General features: G+C 45.7%; 1 protein-coding gene across 8 annotated transcripts in view; it reads right to left on the reverse strand.

Annotated features, from left to right (window-relative positions):
• SIPA1L2 (signal induced proliferation associated 1 like 2) overlaps positions 1 to 21,252 on the reverse strand; it is a 219,112-nt gene that overhangs the window by 159,608 nt on the left and 38,252 nt on the right. For 6 of the 8 annotated variants that reach the window (XM_046027135.1, XM_046027136.1, XM_046027132.1 and 3 more), the window contains exon 2: positions 7,259 to 7,310. The exons of the other annotated variants lie outside the window; for them this stretch is intronic. The gene's annotated coding sequence lies outside the window, so the exon portion shown is untranslated. The remainder of the gene's footprint in view (positions 1 to 7,258; positions 7,311 to 21,252) is intronic. 8 annotated transcript variants of the gene reach the window in all.

Consider the following 21,252-nt stretch of genomic DNA (forward strand, 5'->3'; position numbering starts at 1 on the left):
GGGTAACCTTGAGCACACTGTTTGACTTCCCTGGGCCTCAGCTTCCTCATCTTTAAAATGTGGATAATAACACCTACTTCAAAGAACTGCTGGGAGATCAAATGGGATAGCTGAAGTACTAAAATATCTACTATACAGGAGTAACAGCAAGCAAATGCAGCACCAAGAGTATACTAGAATAATTACTGAAAAGAGGACAGAATGGTCTGCAGACACACTGCTGATGGGACCGTCCGCCTCTCTCCGTCATGAAGTCCCTCCCAGGTGATTACATTGATCGGGGTTTTATTTTGGGAAAAATTATTTGTAATATAATGGACACAAAGCACATTGTCATTTACTCGACTAGAGAGAACCTAATGGTAAGAAAAGAAATTGGAAAAAGAGAAGGCAAAGAAATCCTTGGTTATCAAGGAAAGTGCATCTTACATTGTCACTTAAGAAAAATAATCCTTACCGTAATAAATGAAAGGTTTGTAAGAAAAAATGAAATGACTAATGACTAATGACTCACAAAAAAAAGAAAAGAAAAGAAAAGACAGGAAGGAAGGAAGGAAGGAAGGAACAAGGAAGGGAGAGAGGGAGGGAGGGAGACAGATAATCCAAGTACAAAGCAGTTTTAACTATGACTGGCATGAACCAGTCCACAAGAAACCAGAGCAATGGATCTTTCACATGAAGGACCAAACCCTATTTTGTTCAAGGGGTGGGCTCGGGAGAGCCCTCCTTTGGAGGAGGAGCAACCAGCAGGACTGCCCCCAGTGTAGGAGGAAGGATGGGTCCATGAGGGGTCTTGCTCAGCCTGCCTTGTGCCCTTGATGACCCTGATAACCAAATTCGCATACCCTATGCGATCATACACAAATTCATCCAATCATCTGTTTCTACACCTCTTTTCTGCTATAAAGCACACCAAAATGTATGTGTCTAAATGTATCCACTCGTGAATTCAGCCTACCTGATGGGTGCTGCAGAGATCCATGGTCAACTCAGCTCTCTGGTATTTCCCTTCTATTTGATGATTACAGCAATTAAACCTCCTATGAGAGCTATTTGTACATGCTTCTTTCTTTCCCGTTAGATTATAAACTCTCAAAGGGAAGGACCCCATTTTAATCATCTTGTTTCCCTTGGCTCCTAAAAGAGTGCTCCACCAACAGAAATTACCCAATAAATGTTCAATGAACTAAATCATCTCCAGGGTGCACAGAATGGGAGAGCCCAAGGCCTCCCTCTCATGAGGTCTTCAGATATTAAAATCCTTTCCCTGAGGTGGCTAGCCCTTTTTAACTCGGCTGATAGTGGGATATGAAATGGAATGTTTTAAAAGATAATCTGGAGGGGCACCTGGATGGCTCAGTGGGTTAAAGCCTCTGCCTTTGGCTCGGGTCACGGTCTCAGGGTCCTGGGATGGAGCCCCGCATCGGGCTCTCTGCTCGGCAGGGAGCCTGCTTCCCCCCCTCTCTCTGCCTGCCTCTCTGCCTACTTGTGATCTCTCTCTCTCTCTCTCTCTTAAATAAGTAAATAAAGTCTTTAATAAAAAAAAAAATTTAAAAAAAAGATAATCTGGAACAGGTCTGTGTTACACCATGAGTATAAGCAGTGAAAAATGAAATTCAGGACAAGGTGTGAGATCACCCAAACATTCTGCATATAAGCCAGTGCACTTCCCAACGTCCAAGCGCCTGAGTAAAGGATCTCACACCATCACAGCTCAGACGTCATCTTGACATCTAGATCCTGGGGACAGCTGGCACACGGCTTACTGGAAGCCAGCAGATAGCTTCCACCCCGATGTTCCCCTAAGTAGAGACATCGAAGTGAGTATGATGCTTCTGCAGAAACCTGGGCAGGACACTGAGAAATTTACCTAAGTACACTCTGCGTCAATGGAGAGAAACTGAAGCCCCTCCGGGGGTCCGCTAGAGATTCCGAACCTCCCTGGCCTTAAAAAGTTGGCCAAAAAGAAAAAAGGACAGGATCGAAAGGAAGCCTACTACCCCTGGCCAATACTTATTTCGATTCCAAGAAGGTGCAAGGATGAAGATAAAGCTGAGAGCGGAGGGGTGGAACAAGATATTCCTTTCTAATAAGATGCCTAAAGAGTTAATTCCTATCAGAAATCTGAAGGCTGAAATACACACCATGAGACCAGAAGGGCACTAGCTATCCTGCAAAATCGTATTCGTCTTTGTAAGGACTAGAATTTGGAGCTCAGCCCAATTTTTTCTTACTAATCCTCTAATGATAATAATTGATTTCTCCCACTGAACAAGTCTCCTGATCCTCTGATAAACAGGCTGCTAAGCCCCCATGAAGGCTAAGTGAGTCCTGATTTCATCAATGGGAAAATGGGGAGGTCACTGGTGAAGCCATCCTCTAAGATTATGCAACAAGTCAGCAATTAAACCGGTGGAACATCTCTTCCGTTCTGATGCTATGACAAAATGTATAGATTTCAAGCAGTGTGCTCCTTACGTATAAATGTATGCAAGAACAATGGTCGTTACACAAGAGAAAAGAGAAGAACCAAAGCAAATGAACTTCACTCATACCTTAAAACAACAGATAGATGCATGATGGCCTGGCAATAACCTGGCCATAATCATAACCTGACAGTCATAACAACAGACAGATCCATGATGGCCTGGCCTGTAATCGTAACCCGTGTTATGCCAGCATCTGAAATGGGTTTTCAACTCCGAAAAAAGACTAGCCTTATTCCATGCTACACTCTTTTTTTTTTTTTTAGTATCTTTTTTTTTTCCCATTTTATTTATTTTTTCAGCGTAACAGTATTCATTGTTTTTGCACAACACCCAGTGCTCCATGCAAAACGTGCCCTCCCTATTACCCACCACCTGTTCCCCCAACCTCCCACCCCTGACTCTTCAAAACCCTCAGGTTGTTTTTCAGAGTCCATAGTCTCTTATGGTTCGCCTCCCCTTCCAAATTTTTTTTTTTAATAAACATATAATGTATTTTTATCCCTAGGGGTACAGGTCTGTGAATCGCCAGGTTTACACACTTCACAGCACTCACCATAGCACATACCCTCCCCAATGTCTATAATCCCCTCCCCCTCTCCCAATCCCACCTCCCCCCAGCAACCCCCAGTTTGTTTTGTGAGATTAAGAGTCATTTATGGTTTGTCTCCCTCCCAATCCCATCTTGTTTTATTTATTCTTCTCCTATTCCCCTAACCCCCCATGTTGCTTCTCCATGTCCTCATATCAGGGAGATCATATGATAGTTGTCTTTCTCCGATTGACTTATTTCACTAAGCATGATACGCTCTAGTTCCATCCACGTCGTCGCAAATGGCAAGATTTCATTTCTTTTGATGGCTGCATAGTATTCCATTGTGTATATATACCACATCTTCTTGATCCATTCATCTGTTGATGGACATCTAGGTTCTTTCCATAGTTTGGCTATTGTAGACATTGCTGCTATAAACATTAGGGTACACGTGCCCCTTCGGATCCCTATGTTTGTATCTTTAGGGTAAATACCCAGTAGTGCAATTGCTGGGTCATGGGGTAGTTCTATTTTCAACATTTTGAGGAACCTCCATGCTGTTTTCCAGAGTGGTTGCACCAGCTTGCATTCCCACCAACAGTGGAGGAGGGTTCCCCTTTCTCCGCATCCTCACCAGCATCTGTCATTTCCTGACTTGTTGATTTTAGCCATCTGACTGGTGTGAGGTGATATCTCATTGTGGTTTTGATTTGTATTTCCCTGATGCCGAGTGACGTGGAGTACTTTTTCATGTGTCTATTGGCCATCTGGATGTCTTCTTTGCAGAAATGTCTGTTCATGTCCTCTGTCCATTTCTTGATTGGATTGTTTGTTCTTTGGGTGTTGAGTTTGCTAAGTTCCTTATAGATTTTGGATACTAGCCCTTTATCTGATATGTCATTTGCAAATATCTTCTCCCATTCTGTCAGTTGTCTTTGGTTTTGTTAACTGTTTCCTTTGCTGTGCAAAAGCTTTTGATCTTGATGAAATCCCAATAGTTCATTTTTGCCCTTGCTTCCCTTGCCTTTGCCGATGTTCCTAGGAAGATGTTGCTGCAGCTGAGGACAAAGAGGTTGCTGCCTGCGTTCTCCTCAAGGATTTTGATGGATTCCTTTCTCACGTTGAGGTCCTTCATCCATTTGGAGTCTATTTTCGTGTGTGGTGTAAGGAAGTGGTCCAATTTCATTTTTCTGAATGTGGCTGTCCAATTTTCCCAGCACCATTTATTGAAGAGGCTGTCTTTTTTCCATTGGACATTCTTTCCTGCTTTGTCGAAGATTAGTTGGCCATAGAGTTGAGGGTCGATTTCTGGGCTCTCTATTCTGTTCCACTGATCTATGTGTCTGTTTTTGTGCCAGTACCATGCTGTCTTGATGATGATAGCTTTGTAATAGAGCTTGAAGTCCGGAATTGTGATGCCACCAACTTTGGCTTTCTTTTTCAATATTCCTTTGGCTATTTGAGGTCTTTTCTGGTTCCATATAAATTTTAGGATTATTTGTTCCATTTCTTTGAAAAAAATGGAGGGTATTTTGATAGGGATTGCATTAAATGTGTAGATTGCTTTAGGTAGCATTCCATGCTACACTCTTAAAGAGTTTGTCTGCATTCACACCATAAGCAACTCAAATGGTTAAAAAAAAAAAAAAAAAGACAGTAACTAAGAATTTGCAAAAATACTTGTATCATATCACAAAGGACAAATATCCAGAATAAAGAAGTTTCCAAAAAAAAAAAAAAAAATTACAAGTAGCCAATAAAGGTTCCCTACTTCAGGATTAATTTTTTTCTTAAAAAAGAACATAAATATTAAAACAATGAGAGAGTTTTTACATTAGAATTAGAAACAAAAATACTGAGATTATTCACACCTGGTGCTGGCTAGAATCTCACTCCGGAGTCAGGGATGGAATCCTAAAGGGCACAACCCATCTGAAGGTCAGTTGAACAGTATCTGCCAAAAGTTTAAGCCTGAGCACTCTTTCATCCAGCAATTCCACTCCTAGGAATTTATCCTAAAGAAATACAACTATTATATATATATACTTATATGTATTTTTTATTTTATTATTTTTATTATATATGTGTATATTATATATCTAATATATAGTATATTACATATATTACATATACACTGTTATATACATACTTACATGACTTTAATATATCTATATACACACTAGCATTTTGTTAGTAAGAGCCAAGCACTGACTAGCACGTAAATGTCCTTCCACAAGGATTAGGGAAATTAGAGTACAGCTACACATAAAAGCCAACTCATCATTAAAAAGAGTAAGTAGGAACTACCTAAATAATGACAAGAAAAGACAGCTACAATGTATTGGTAAGGAAAAAGCAACTGGAAAACCAGTATGAATTGAATGACCCCACTTCTGTTCTGTTTTGCGTGTGCATGCAAATTTAAAAGAAGGTCTACCAGCAGTGGGTGCCTTCGGGGACTGAGATTATAGGGGGGGATTTAGGGTCTAGTGTATATATTTCTGTGTTTTCTGAAACTGAACACACCTACACATTAAAACTAAAGAATGTGACTTGCGACAAAATGCAGTAAGCCTGAAATGGCGAGCCTGCGTCACAAATGTCTATAATGGTCTCATAGTGTAGAAAATCAATATAACGTCGCGCATCAAAGTTCGCCATGAAGACACTAGTGTGGAGACGGGACCCTCTAGGCCAGCTGCTATGCACACCTGGTCCCGACCCCCCAGGGAGCGTTCATTCCTGGCTGGAGCCAGGTCCCACAGTGCTGGCAAGCTCAGTAAGGGACAAAGGCAGAGCAGAACGGGGTCCGGGCAGCCCGGGGCCCCTTAAGGGCCAAGGTCAGTTACAGAGCAACTGCTCACTGGGCGTCAGCAGGGACCAAGGAGGGACAAGCACAGCTGAGCAGAGTGAGGGAGTCTTTCCTTTAAACCAGCTCAGGTAATACTCCCCTTTCCCTGTGCTGACAGGTTAATGGCACCGCTCTTTATTTCCGTGTCAGAGTAACTCAAGCTGCAGCGAGATCCTTGGCCCTTCAGCCAAGCCCCGGGTCCTGCACAAGAAGGAACGTGGTCTTTTCAGGCTGAACCTCCCGCTGTCGCCTTCCTCCCCGCCCTCCTCTCTCCCACAAGTAGTTTGGGCATCTCACCACCCAGGTGTGTTTGCGGTGTTTCTACCTGGTACCGAGAAGACCCGTGGCGGGTGTCTACTCCCTCCCGCAGCGGCGCCTGCCACCGGTGACACGCTCATCCACGTAACAACATTTGAAGTGCAGGCTCTCAGGCCCCCGACCTCAAAATGCACCAACACACAGAGCGACGAAGGCCGTGGGAACAAAGACGATCCACAGACCTGACCGCTAAGTGCGGGGACTCGACCCCACAGTGGGCCCCAGAGGGAGGGGACGGCACTCTAGACGGCACCTCGGGCCCGCTGGCAACGCTGGAAGGCCAGGAAGAGATGGGGTGTAAGTAACGCGTCCATGCCAAGTCCTCCTGGGCTCCTCGCTAGCTAGTTAACCTCGTTAACTAAGTGAGTAGCTCTATTTTTAGGAAATACACACTGAAGAACGGGGATGGTAAAGCACCAGAAACCAGACGTGCGCGGGGCTGGTTACTCCTGACAGCTCCGCACACACCCGTCCGATCTCCTGCTGTTACGGAAAATACAACACTTGTGAACACACACAAGGAGGGGCGCGGCGAGCTCTGCCTTTACTCTACGTGGGAGGTAGGTGCGCCCCGTGACGCAAAGGCCCCAGGAAGACAGTTGGGCCCCATTTGGGGAGCCCTGGCCCTCCTCTACCCCATCCCCATCACCTTCCTCCCAAAGGTCCCTCAGTGCAGGGCCTACCCACACCAGGACAGCAACCAACGTGCAGGTCTGCGTCCCGTACCGTGCTCCTGCTTTGTCCCGGAATCTAAGGGACACTCCATGTAGAGAGATACAAGCCAACTTTAAGATCCACAGCCTTTCAAACACATTACGGGATGCTCATTGGAGCCTGCCAGTCGCTCCTTCTGAAGCCCCCCATTTAGGCAATCCCCAAGTTTAAAGGGCTTCTTAAGGCAATGCTCACCTATGCATGTGCTGGAGGGGTGAAAAAAATCAGAACATTCGACCCCTCAGCCAAGGGGAACAGAAACAATTAAAAAAAAAAAAAACAAGAATAGGGCACAGAAGCCCAAACTTAAAACCCAAAGCAGTGGTTTGGGGTACAGATGGGGGGTGGGCTCACCTCAGCAGGGAGAAAGGGGGAGGCTCCAGCTCACTCGACCAGGAGCAAGAACCTACAAGAGAAGAAAGAGACCCAGTTCAGACTCATAGAAAAACTCTAGGTGAGCCATTTTTAAAGTGTGGTCTGAGGGCACCCAGGGGTTCCCAAGGCCCCTCCAGGGGTCTCCAGGGTCAAACCACTCTCAGGGCGAAGTACATCACTTCCCTTCTCACACTCTTCTCACCAGGACCCGGTGGAGCCTTCTACAGGCTAAGTAACACGTCACGGCGCAGAAGGCTTGAACGACGCCATTCTGCTCATTAATTTCTTGTCGTTGTTTGAGAAAAGAGTGATTTTCATAAAACATGTTTCTAATAAAAAGCAAAGGGCTTACTGCCACTTTTAATTAATTAGTAATTATTTCTAAACTCTTCAGTTTTAATGCTAGTATCACAAACTTCAGTAGAGATAAGCCACATAATAAAAAGCTCTCTGGGATCCTCCATAAGTTTTGCAGATGTCAAGGGGGAGGGTCCAAGACCACAACTGTGACAACTGCTAATCTAGGTGTCTGTTTTTGGTACTGACTTCGGTCAAGCGGCCTCTGCTTTTCATAACGGAGCGGACGATTCGGGGTATGCGGCACTAAGTACCAGGCGCTCCGCTAGCTACTTTCCATGTGATTTCCAAACCCACAATCACTTGGAAACAAAATCGGCCTTTTTTGCTTCCCAGATGAGGAGACTGGTACTCTGTGACATTGACTGTTTGCCCAAGGTGAATCACACACGATGGGGTGTGAACTCAGGTCGGCGTGGCTCCCAAAGTACGATCTTTTGCTACATCATTTCTAAAAACCGTAAATACAAGAATTTCCACAAACCCAACCAGAGCCAGGCGCACTATGGCCACACTCTCTCCTGACATGAGGAACGTGAGATGCCCGGATGAAATGGCATCAACGCGGCTTCTCTGAATCCTGCCAGGTTCTGCACTCTGCTCCCCAGACCCCCGTGAGCGGGGTGTGCCGGGACAGCAGGGTCTGCGCCTCTGGTTCCGGCACCGTGTTAACAGTGCCCTCTCACACTGAGCACTGATCCGTCACAGGGCCACCCACCAGCAAGGCGACAACTGGCCTTGGCTTCAGAAAGCCCACCTTTCCCAGTCTGTCTCCATTTTTATGAAGCATTGAAAGAGTGGATGAAACGTTACTCTTATGAGTCCCTCAACTGTAGCTGAACTTGAGATCATGTACACTGGCAAGGGCGGGGAAGGAAATTCTCACCGACCTAACTTAGGGAGCCATATAGCCAATTTCAGGCTTAAAAATTTAAGAATAGTATGGAGAATCCCCTAAAAAACTTAAGCATAGAATTACCGTAGGATCTAGTAATGCCACTTCTGGGTGTATATACAAAGGAATTGGAAGCAGAGTTTTGAAGATGTATTTATTTATTTATTTATTTAAGAGTGAGAGCAAGAGAGAGAGAGAGAGTGCCCAAGCAGGGGAGCAACAGGCAGAGGGAGAAGGAGAGCAGACTCCCCACTGAGTGGGGAGCTGATGCAGGGCTCTATCTCAGGACCCCTGCATCATGACCTGGGCCAAAGGCAGACGCTTAACGTGCTGAGCCACCCAGGCGTCCCAAAGGCAAGGTTTTGAAAAGACACCTGTACACGCACCTTCACAGTAGGCTTATTCACAATAGCTAGAAGGTGGAAGCAACCCGTGTCCATCAACCAATGGGTGGATAAACACAATGTCGTCAATCTACACAACGGAATATCACTCGGCTTTAAAAGTCAGGGAATTACAACACAGCTTACAACATGGATGAGCCCTGAAGGCATGATGTTAGTGAAATAAACCAGTTACTGAAGGACAAACACTACAGGATCCCACTTCCATGAAGCACCCACCATGATCCACTTCGCAGAAACAGGAAGGAGAATGACAGTTGCCAGCGATGGGGGCAAAGGGAATGGGGAGTCAGTGATTAATGAGTACAAAAGTTTGGGAAGATGAAAAATCTCGAGATAGATGATTGCACAACAGTACGCCTACACCTAATGCCACTGAAATGCACACTTAAAAATTATGTGCGGCTAACACGCAGACACACACATGACACGCAAGTATATATCAAAAGATTTCCCAGCATCAATTAGAAGGAGAGTATGTTATGTGACGGGGCATCTTGTGTCATTGTTTCAACCGTCACCAGTTTATTAAGTCCAACCAAGCATTCATTCCCTCGGTCATGTTCACGGCACCCTCAGCTACCACTCCTTCCTGCGCTAGGAACGGCTGAAAAAGAGTGTCCGGACAGAGCCGGGACACCAGGCACCCAGACACAGCACTGGGTGTCCTGAAGGGCCACCTGGAAAGGCCGACATGGGAGACGCAGCCATACTAGAAATGATAACTGTTTCTTGCACACAAAGCACGAACCTGCACAATTAAAAAAACAAAACAAAACAAAACTGAGTCCTCTAAAGTATCGATATTTTTCCAAAGTTTTAGGAACCTATTATTTCATCCCTAAAGAGGTTTTCTGGCTTTCTACCTTTTTTTTCTTTTACTGCTGATACATTATAAGACCCTCAACTTCAATTTACGAAGTAAGTCCTACTGACTGATTAAACAGTTGGTGTCTCATGACGGAATATTTTGTGGTTAATTTCTCTTCGCCAGCAGAGTACCCTTTAAAAGATGTTGTAATATCCCCCACACAATGAACACGGCTCTGTAAAAGGCACTTTTCCTTCCTCTGATACAGCAAACATCCTGTAAACAATCCTTGCCCCACTCTTTTAACCGACTGCCTTTGTTTACCGACAGGGAAGGAAACGACAGATCCTCCAAGTGGCACTGGGCTCCTGAGTTCGCTTCATTTCCTACAAAGCAGGTGGGTTATACGAGGCAACTATTGTCTTTTGCCTCATTGTCACTTTGGAGAAGAAAATTATGAGCTTTCAGCAGAGCCTCGTCCTCTCAAACAGCAGAAGTTGGGGCTGGGGCTGTCTCGCAGAGGGAGGGTCAGGGAACGGCGAGATGCTCTCCCGTCCCCTGGTCCAGTGCTGAGAGGAGGCCACGCACACTTCAATAGGGAGCTCTGCCAGAAAACCAGATTTGCAGGCAAAGCGAGGCCTGGCCCTTTGTTCTTACCAGCGGGTTCTTCAGCTGCTTTCCCAGTGACACAGGGTTCTGAGAAAGTGAAGGCAAATATTTACTTTCCATTGAGCAGAATAAAAATATTCCACCCAGCTCAAAGTCATTATCCCTCCAATGTTAGGACAGGCTCACCAGTATTCAGGAAAAACACCAGAGAAAGGCTAATTTTGGTTTGTTTTTTATTTTAAAAATGAAAATTCCTTTCCAAATGATGACATGTTTCCAAAAGGCAAAGTGCTAAGCACTGATTTCTGTCCTCACACCTGTGAACTTCTGCAAGGTGTGCTAGAAATACCTGCCTGTCCTCCCCTACCCCCCCCCCAATATGGGCCAACAGGCCACCCGCCATTGCTGTACCCAGTCTATGAACCACAGTCAATCCTAACTGTCATCACTAGCCCCGGGGCGCAGAACGAGAACCCTAACCCAGACCTCACCTGCTCCAAAAGGACGCTACACATTTCAGGAGACTGTTCCCCTAGAAGTGTATGAATGAATATGGAATCGGCACCAGATTCAAACAGCCAGTCGCCTCGAGAGAGTGGGGATCCCGGAGGACTCCGTAGACGAAGGCCATCTGCTCCAGGAAGTGCACCTGTCACGCACAGCGTTCAACAGCACTGACCCCTCGCCAGCCCTCGTCCTCATGCTTTCCTGTCTCCACCAGATGCACACAGACACCCAGACACTGAGGGGTCTCTGTTAACTGCTTTCCATCCATTTAAAGGTCTGTTTTTGCACAGTCATCTCAATCACAGAGAAGAGGTCAGCTCGAGCCTCAAGCAAATGATGGACCCACTCGCAAGAGTCTGTCTGCACCGTGAATCAGGTCAGGCAGAACTCCCAACATGGGTGCTCACGTGATTTCACCACAGACATTTCCTTTGTGACTGCAATATGGCGTGATGCACGACATCATTCAGGTGGGTTTTTTGGAGGGGTGGGAGGAGAGGTTGGTAGCTGCTATATATATATATTTTTTTTTTTAATTTATTTTAAGGAGACTTAACCTCAACAAATGTTTCAGTACACGATTACAGTATTATTAACTTAATAGACACAATGTTGCACAGATCTCTAGAATTTATCCATTGTACATAACAGCAACTTTAAACCTACTGAACAGCAATCCCCCATTTGCCCCCTGCCCAGACCCTGGCAACCGCCACTCCACTCTCTGTTCCTATGGGTCCCATGGGTCTGCTTATTTTCAGATACCTCATGTAAGTCGAATCATGTGGCAGCTGTCCTACCATGACTAGTTTATTTCATTTAGTAAAATGTCCTGCAACTTCAGCCTCATCACATAAGGGTAGGATTTCCTTCTTGTTTAAGGCTGAATAATACTCCTTTGTGTGTATACTCTGGCATTCTTTTTAAGTCGGGTGGAAATCGGAACCCAAACACTTTACTAAGCACTGTCTGTAGTAAGACAGTTGTCACCCAAAGCTTCCTGCCGAATGGACGGAGTCTGCCTTAACATAGGAAAGTGGAACACAGCGTCAATGGGACACAAGGGTTGAAATCTCTAACAGGGTATTGTTGGCGCACCAGGGAAGGGGAGGAGAAATTTTACCTGGGAAGAAAGAGACGGGTAATAAAAGGTTTTCTCCAGCAGATAACATCGAAAGTAGCTGAACAAGGGCGAAGGGTTGAGGAGTAGCAGGGAGAGCCCCAAGCTCTCACGCCTATCAGCACGGCACACACTTGGTCAACTTTCCGGCAGGCCTCCCCTCCCCCATCCTGGCCCTGGGTGGATGGAGAAGAATCTAGGACTTGACGTCTCCTCGTAGCTTCCAGAACATTCCATCAGCCCCTCTAACACCACACCACAGCCAGCATCCCATGAGCCCCACAACACCAGTACCTCTTTTTTTTTTTTTTTATTTGTTTATTTACAGCATAACAGTGTTCATTGTTTTGGCATCACACCCAGTGCTCCATGCAGTACGTGCCCTCCCTATAACCCACCACCTGGTTCCTCAACCTCCCACCGCCCCCCCCGCCCCTTCAAAACCCTCTGGTTGTTTTTCAGAGTCCATAGTCTCTCATGGGTCATCTTCCCTTCCAGTTTCCCTCAACTCCCTCTCCTCTCCATCTCCCCAAGTCCTCCATGTTCTTTGTTATGCTCCACAAATAAGTGAGACCATATGATACTTGACTCTCTCTGCTTGACTTATTTCGCTCAGCATAATCTCTTCCAGTCCCGTCCATGTTGCTACAAAAGTTGGGTATTCATCCTTTCTGATGGAGGCATAATACTCCATTGTGTATATGTACCACATCTTCCTTATCCATTCATCCGTTGAAGGGCATCTTGGTTCTTTCCACAGTTTGGCGACCATGGCCATTGCTGCAATAAACATTGGGGTACAGATGGCCCTTCTTTTCACTACATCTGTATCTTTGGGGTAAATACCCAGCAGTGCAATTGCAGGGTCATAGGGAAGCTCTATTCTTAATTTCTTGAGGAATCTCCACACTGTTTTCCAAACTGGCTGCACTAACTTGCATTCCCACCAACAGTGTAAGAGGGTTCCCCTTTCTCCACATCCTCTCCAACACACGTTGTTTCCTGTCTTGCTAATTTTGGCCATTCTAACTGGTGTCAGGTGGTATCTCAATGTGGTTTTCATTTGAATCTCCCTGATGGCTAGTGATGATGAACATTTTTTCATGTGTCTGATAGCCATTTGTATGTCTTCGTTGGAGAAGTGTCTGTTCATATCTTCCGCCCATTTTTTGACTTGATTCTTTGTTTTGTGTGTGTTGAGTTTGAGAAGTTCTTTATAGATCCTGGATATCAACCTTTTGTCTGTACTGTCATTTGCAAATATCTTCTCCCATTCCGTGGGTTGCCTTTTTGTTTTGTTGACTGTTTCCTTTGCTGTGCAGAAGCTTTTGATCTTGATGAAGTCCCAAAAGTTCATTTTTGCTTTTGTTTCCTTGGCCTTTGGAGACATATCTTGAAAGAAGTTGCTGTGGCTGATATCGAAGAGGTACTGCCTATGTTCTCCTCTAGGATTCTGATAGATTCCTGTCTCACGTTGAGGTCTTTTACCCATTTCGAGTTTATCTTTGTGTATGGTGTAAGAGAATGGTCGAGTTTCATTCTTCTACATATCGCTGTCCAGTTTTCCCAGCACCATTTATGGAAGAGACTGTCTTTTTTCCATTGAATATTTTTTCCTGTTTTGTTGAAGATTATTTCACCATAGAGTTGAGGGTCCATATCTGGGCTCTCCACTCTGTTCCACTGGTCTATGTGTCTGTTTTTATACCAGTACCATGCTGTCTTGGTGATCACAGCTTTGTAGGAAAGCTTGAAATCGGGTAACGTGATGCCGTCAGTTTTGTTTTTGTTTTTCAACATTTCCTTAGCAATTCGGGGTCTCATCTGATTCCATACAAATTTTAGGATTATTTGCTCCAGCTCTTTGAAAAATACCGGTGGAAATTTGATCGGAATGTAATTAAAAGTATAGATTGCTCTAGGCAGTATAGACATTTTAACAATGTTTATTCTTCCAATCCAAAAGCATGGAACGGTCTTCCATCTTTTTGTGTCTTCTTCAATTTCTTTCATGAGTGTTCTATTGTTCCTCGAGTACAGGTCCTTTACCTCTTTGGTTAGGTTTATTCCCAGGTATCTTATGGTTCTTGGTGCTATAGTAAATGGAATCGATTCTCTAATTTCCCTTTCTGTATTTTCATTGTTAGTGTATAAGAAAGCCACTGATTTCTGTACATTGACTTTGTATCCTGCCACGTTACTGAATTGCTGTATGAGTTCTAGTAGTTTGGGGGTGGAGTCTTTGGGGTTTTCCATATAAAGAATCATGTCATCTGCGAAGAGAGAGAGTTTGACTTCTTCCTTGCCAATTTGGATACCTTTTATTTCTCTTTGTTGTCTGATTGCCGTTGCCAGATCATCGAAGCAGAAAATTAATAAAGAAATAAGAGCATTGAATGAAACATTGGACTAGATGGACCTCATAGACATATACAGAACATTCCACCCTAAAACAACAGAATACTCATTCTTCTCAAGTGCACATGGAACCTTCTCCAGAATAGACCACATACTGGGTCACAAAGCAGGACTCAACCGATACCAAAAGACTGACATTATTCCCTGCATATTCTCAGATCACAATGCTTTGAAACTGGAACTCAATCACAAGGAAAAGTTCAGAAGGAACTCAAACACCTGGAAGCTAAAGACCACCTTGCTTAAGAATGCTTGGATCAACCAGGAGATCAAAGATGAACTTAAACAATTCATGGAAACCAATGAGAATGAAGACACTTCGGTCCAAAACCTATGGGATACAGCAAAGGCGGTTCTAAGGGGGAAATACATAGCCATCCAAGCCTCCCTCAAAAACATTGAAAAATCCAGAATACACCAGCTGTCTCTACACCTTAAAGAACTGGAGAATCAACAACAAATCAAACCAACTCCACATGCAAGAAGGGAAATAATCAAGATTAGAGCAGAGATCAATGAGGTAGAAACGAGAGATACAGTAGAACGTATCAATGAAACTAGAAGCTGGTTTTTTGAAAGAATCAATAAGATCGATAAACCATTGGCCACACTAATCCAAAAGAAAAGAGAGAAAGCCCAAATTAATAAAATTATGAATGAAAAGGGAGAGATCACAATTAACACCAAGGAAATAGAAACAATCATCAGAAATTATTACCAACAGTTATATGCCAATAAGCTAAGCAACCTAGATGAAATGGATGCATTCCTGGAAAACTACAAACTCCCAAAATTGAACCAGGAAGAAATTGACAACCTGAATAGACCAATATCTAGTAACGAGATTGAAGCAGTGATCAAAAACCTCCCAAAAAACAAGAGCCCAGGACCTGACGGATTCCCTGGGGAATTCTACCAAACTTTCAAAGAAGAAATAACACCAATTCTCCTGAAGCTGTTCCAAAAAATTGAAGCAGAAGGAAAACTTCCAGACTCTTTTTATGAAGCCAGCGTTACCCTGATCCCCAAACCAGGCAAAGACCCTACCAAAAAGGAGAATTTCAGACCAATATCACTGATGAATATGGATGCAAAGATTCTCAACAAGATCCTAGCAAACAGGATCCAGCAGCACATTAAAAAGATTATCCACCATGACCAGGTGGGATTCATCCCTGGGTTGCAAGGTTGGTTCAACATTCGCAAATCAATCAATGTGACAGAACAAATCAATAAGAGAAGAGAAAAGAACCACATGGTCCTCTCAATTGATGCAGAAAAAGCATTTGACAAAATCCAGCATCCGTTCCTGATGGTTCAAACGCTTCAAAGTATAGTGATAGAGGGAACATTCCTGAACTTCATAAAATCTATCTATGAAAGACCCACAGCAAATATCATCCTCAATGGGAAAAAGCTTGCAGCCTTCCCGTTGAGATCAGGAACACGACAAGGATGCCCACTCTCACCACTCTTGTTCAACACCACTACCTCTTAACAGCAGTCATCGGCCTCCATCACCACACCTCGCAGAGCACCCCATCAGGCCTCCAATGCTGCTTTCGTATCGAGACTCTAGAACCCAGGAGGAGGGCACAAAGTCCACACTACACATCCAGCACTAAGCACCATGCTCCGCACTTCAAATCAGTCCATCGATATTTCCCAAAGTAGGAAAGAAGAAGAGGGGGTTGAAAGGAAAGGAGGAGAAGGAGGAAGCGAGGAAAGAGGAAGGAGAAAAAAATGGTTCTGTGTGGAGACTTGAGGGCCACAGAGAATGAGACCAGGAGAGGCCAGCAAAGTGCAGAGCACGCAAAACACACCTGCGGGAAGAAAGAACCCAGGCATCCCTAAGCGGAATTCCCAGGAAGAGGCTGAACCGTATGAAATTGACACCCTGCTGCCATTTTTGACCCATAAAAGCAGTAATGTCATGGGATTCAGCCTAACATATGAGCCTCCTCACGGAGCTTGGTTACACTCATTCCAGGCCTCTCCATGCTCATCCCACGCCTATCTCCATAATCCACTACTTGGGAACCGTGTGGGCTTTACCGATTCTCTCGGGCCCAAACCGCTAGCTGCCCACCAGCACCTTTCACTCAATGTGCAAGGAGCTGAGCTCCCATCCTTCTTGCCAGACCTCCCCCTCGACCCCTGCTCTGTACCTCAGCTGCCGGTTCTGTTCTCCCTGCACAAGTCCTCTTCTGCTGCCGTGACCCGGGACAGCAGCAGTGTCTGTCTGCCCACACTCCCTCCTTCTGGCTCCTCTGAGGAAGCTTCCCTGGCCCCTCTGTAATGCTGTCCACCGGGCCCCTCGGCACAGCATCCCCTCACCCTCACTGGTGCCTCGTTCAGTGTCCAGAACCAATGCACAGTCATCCACATCATCCCTGGATAGCGCCGGGGTCCGGGGAGGGAGGTCAGTTTCAGCAATGAGTGCCAAGCCCGGAGGTTGTGAACTCAGACTCCTGGCTGCCACCTTGCCGGTCACACAGGGAGGGCTGACGTGAAGGACAAAGAAGGGACGTGAAGGCGAGCAGAGTCAAGGGACAGAGAAAGGGTCTCTGTGGCCACGTTAGAGCCCCTGGACTCAGCAATGCCCAAAGCAGGCTACTTCTAGATGCCTCGGTTACCAAGCATTACCTTTCCTTTTTTGCTTAAAGTCAGGTTTCTGTCATTCATAGCCAACAGAACTTTCTCAGACATTTCCAGACGAAAAAGGTTTTAAAGAAAAACTTCCTAGACAGACAGCGTCTCTTGCTCTCTGCTACCCCCAGAGACCGATCCTCACACCTTTTGTTCTGACATTTTTCAGTCAGTCTCGAGGATGATGATTTATTTATAGATGTCTGCCACCTGCGAGCGGGAATTCTTCATGAGCGGAGGCCTGAGGCTTAATAGGTAATCAATACACCTTTGGTGAAAGGCATCACCCTCCGCGGGGAAGCTTCCCGTACCCCAAAACAACGGGTGATGATGTCACAGTTCACTCCAGGTCACAGCCTCTTTCCATCAATGTATTACGTTATTTTTGCTTTGAATTTCCGAGAGTAACTAAGTTTCCATGACTGTTGAGATGGCCTCCACGTGGCATAGGAAACACTCGGGCTCTTTCAGTATTTCCCACAAACAAGATAAATACGGAGCACTCCTGGGAACCAGTACGCCCTTGCTAAATAGAGCGAGAAAGCTTTAATGACTCCTCGGTGACCACAGAGTCCAAACTCGCAACCAAGACAACCAAGCACCGGCGGTCTGTCCGGTCGCCTCCCTCCAGCGCCCTGCCCCGCCACGCTCACTCCCACACCCCAACGGTGGCTTGCAGATGCTTCAGTGGAAGGTGAAGCAGAAAAATTCATGATAGTGTTTGGTGAACACCCCTGCTCTACCCACTGTGTAACACAGGATGAATAATGATAGAATTTTAGCATGAGAACCAGGAACATTTTTATTAGCAGAAAGTTGTGAATGGCAGATTCACAAGCATGACTACAAGTGCACCTCTCCCGGGGGGAAAAAATAGGAGGTTGAACTTGGCACACGCAGTCGATACACGTTCTTCCATTCACTAGTTCACTTTAATTATCTGCATGGAGACAAGCAAATCTTAACAAGTAAGAAAGTATCGCTCCTTAATGTGGTGGTTTGTTATCTTAAGAGCTGAAGGCTGATCCAACCTTAGGAGCACCCATGATCTGATGGGCGCGCACTCGGAAACCCGTGGGGTCCTACATTCTCTACAGGTTGAATGAAGTTCTACGATAATGACGTCATGAGGCCATTCGAAGACTGGGGGACCCTCTACTATCCGCCGGAAATCGTGTTCCTTAAGTCGGTCAAGAAAGGAAAGTTTAAAACATGCTTCAGAAATTGAAGCCGATCCCTATTTTAGGGGCAGCTGCTAATAGTAACCATAATAAACTTCAGAAGTGTAGTCACACAGATGCCTGCTGGTGTCCATAAAAGATAAAATGCCCTGAGAACCTTGCTGGTAGTGCTGCCTCTGTCTTCTGACGCGGAGGGGACAGAGCCCATAACCAGATGCATTTCTCGAGTCATCCTTAAATATCACTTCCACAAACTGCGACATGAAAATCTAGGACGGGCTGGGTAAGCCGGACAGAAGGAAAATGAGAAAGGGAAAATAGATTGGGGTAGATTTGTCTACTGTAGGCCTGACCATATCCAGGACAGAAGGAAGAGATCCGACCGCGCCAAGTTACACAGTAACTGTGCTCTCACCGCTGGAGCGGGGGAGGGGGACTAGCCCGGATGACACGTACCAACCACTTACTGAGAAGTAAGGGCACATTTCATTGATGGCCCATTATTTCACTTCCTTCAGATTTTGAACGATTATGTGTCAACGCAACAGAGACGCAGATCTTTGTTTTGCACACATAAATGTAGAAATGGCAAAGCTAACTTCTGTAACTGACCCACGATGTGGCGGAAAAAATACAAGGAGGCCATCCGAAGTATAAGAGGAGAACAACCCTTACCCACCCGTTTAGGTTACCGGCTGTGTTCAAGAAAACACAGGTTCCATCACTTTTCTCGGTACCAGAATGTTAGACCTTGAGGTAACAGTCCTAAAAATAAAGTCAGCATCCTAGTCTAGAGGCTACTGCTTATTTTCTAGCTGAGTCCCCCTCCTCCCGCCAGTGAGAGAAGCTATTTTACAGCCTCATCTCTGGAAGAGGTCACCCGGCCACCGCAGAGAAACGTGGGCCTCTTTACAGAGCACAGATGAAGAGGTACGGTCTCTAGGTCGGGGGTGAGAATGAGACAGGCCAAAGGCTAGGAACTTTGCAAAAATGGAAAGTGACCAAAGAAGAGGAATCTCCTCTAATGTCCTCTCTCTTCCTCCCCCTTCCTTCGATCTCTCTCGCCCCCCAGAAATCTTCCCGCTCCCAAGCAGGGGCCCACGGTTTGACACCTGCAGCTGTGGACACACCCAGAAGGAGAGAGGAGGGCAGCAGTGAAACACCACCAAGAGGACACAGGAGGAAGAAAGTCAGCCTGGAACAGTCTTTCTCCATCACAAAGTTCTCTTAATCTGAACAACCGAATGGGGGGTGGCGGGGGGTCAAAGTGAAGAGGCAGCAAAGGCTGGTCCTGAACGTGCCAATCGCAGGAAAGCTTCTTGAAACAACGAAAGGCAAAGACGCAGGTTGGTCGTAATACTGTTCCTGACTCGTAAACAGTCCACAAACGCCTGCTGAATTGAATGAAAGGTTTCACAGGCTCCAGAGTAAGGAAAGTGTGATGAGCAGGGCTGGAAAAGGTGGTAGCCCTAATCCGTGAAACTAAGACCCGCAATAAAAAGAAAGCTTGAGAACAGAGGTGGAATGCTGTTTCAAAACAAAAGCCGATGTGAAAAGAAGATAATATTTACTTAGCTTGGCTTCATAGGCTGTTCCAGAAAAATCCCACATGAAAGCAATACACCCAGGCTGGGCTCCTCCTGGAGACCTCGTAAGTTTTCGGCACACGGGGGTGGGGCTGGGACCTCGGGTGTTGCCACAGCCCCGCCCATGCCACCCTTTGATATCTTCTCAAGGATCCCATCGTTCTCTCTGATCACAGAGAAGTCAATTAAAACACAGCCATGAAACAGAACGTCTAGGCTCCTCTCATCTACATCTTCAGGAGCAGACATACAATAAGTTGTTCATTAATATTTTATCAGACGTTTTCGTTTTACCCAGACCAGCACATCGTCTCCACAAGGCTTCTACAACTGGGGATTCCTAATGCAAAGACCAGTTAAAGGAAACCTCAAGGGCTCTCAACAGGCTCTAAGGGACTCACTCCAGCTGGGGTAGTCCACGCTCGCCACAGAGCCCCTCATCCCATCCCACAAAAGCAGAAAACTCAACTGAGAAATAAAATGGGGCAAAATATCCATGCACAAGTGACCAACTAACCCGAACGACTTAATTTCTAAAAGCAAAAACAAAAGCAAAGGCAGCCATTCTCACCCACAAAGTACAAATCCGTCCTCACTATCCCACAGATAAATTTCTGTTTAGCAAGAAGAAAGAAACACTGGCAGAAATGACAAGGTAACCCTCTAGGCACAAAAACCTCTCTCTCTCGGAGCCACCCCAAGAGCTCAAGTGGGATGCTTCATATGTACAAAACAAAACCAACAGCCAAACCGCCTCGTCATGACGCAAAGCACGAGGACAACAGGAGTGAACGGCACTTTCTCATCAACAGCTGAATCAATTTCACAACCGACCCTGCGCTGCCCTTGTCACTGGGCACATGTTATCATGGAAAACATGGGTTTTCTTAAGCTAACCCTGACTTGCAGTGTTGACTGCTGGCATGTTCTGCAGAGCAGGGGAGAGGGACCTCCACGGAAAAGGAAACAGACCTACAAGGGCCAGAGAAGCCAAGGATGAGAACAGCCGCCACAGCACGGCGTGGGATGGGAGGGGTTGTACAGCCACATTCCACAACTTTTTAATTACCTTTTCAATACAAGGGAAACTTGACCAACGTGACTTTTAAAGAACCCACTGAATTTAAAAGCCCATGACTCTTGGTCTATGCATTCACACTACAACACGTATTTCTTGCGTCTCGTCCCAGGTACCAATTTAGACATTCAGGACACATGAGCCGGCACCCTCCAAGGAAAGTTCCGCACTCCGGTAACTCACTTGACCTCTGGCCTGTCCCATGTCCGGGTCTATTTTCGTACCATCCACATAAATCAAGTGTAGCTCCTGCTCCCCTGAGCACTTTCCCCACCCGTCTGAAAACAGGGGTTCTCAAATGTGTGAACCGTGGAGCCCCTCTAGTCCCGGAGGCTCTCCAACCGCATCTGGGAGGTCT

This window comes from Meles meles, chromosome 13 (genome assembly GCF_922984935.1).
Source record: "Meles meles chromosome 13, mMelMel3.1 paternal haplotype, whole genome shotgun sequence".
Classification (NCBI taxonomy): domain Eukaryota; kingdom Metazoa; phylum Chordata; class Mammalia; order Carnivora; family Mustelidae; genus Meles; species Meles meles.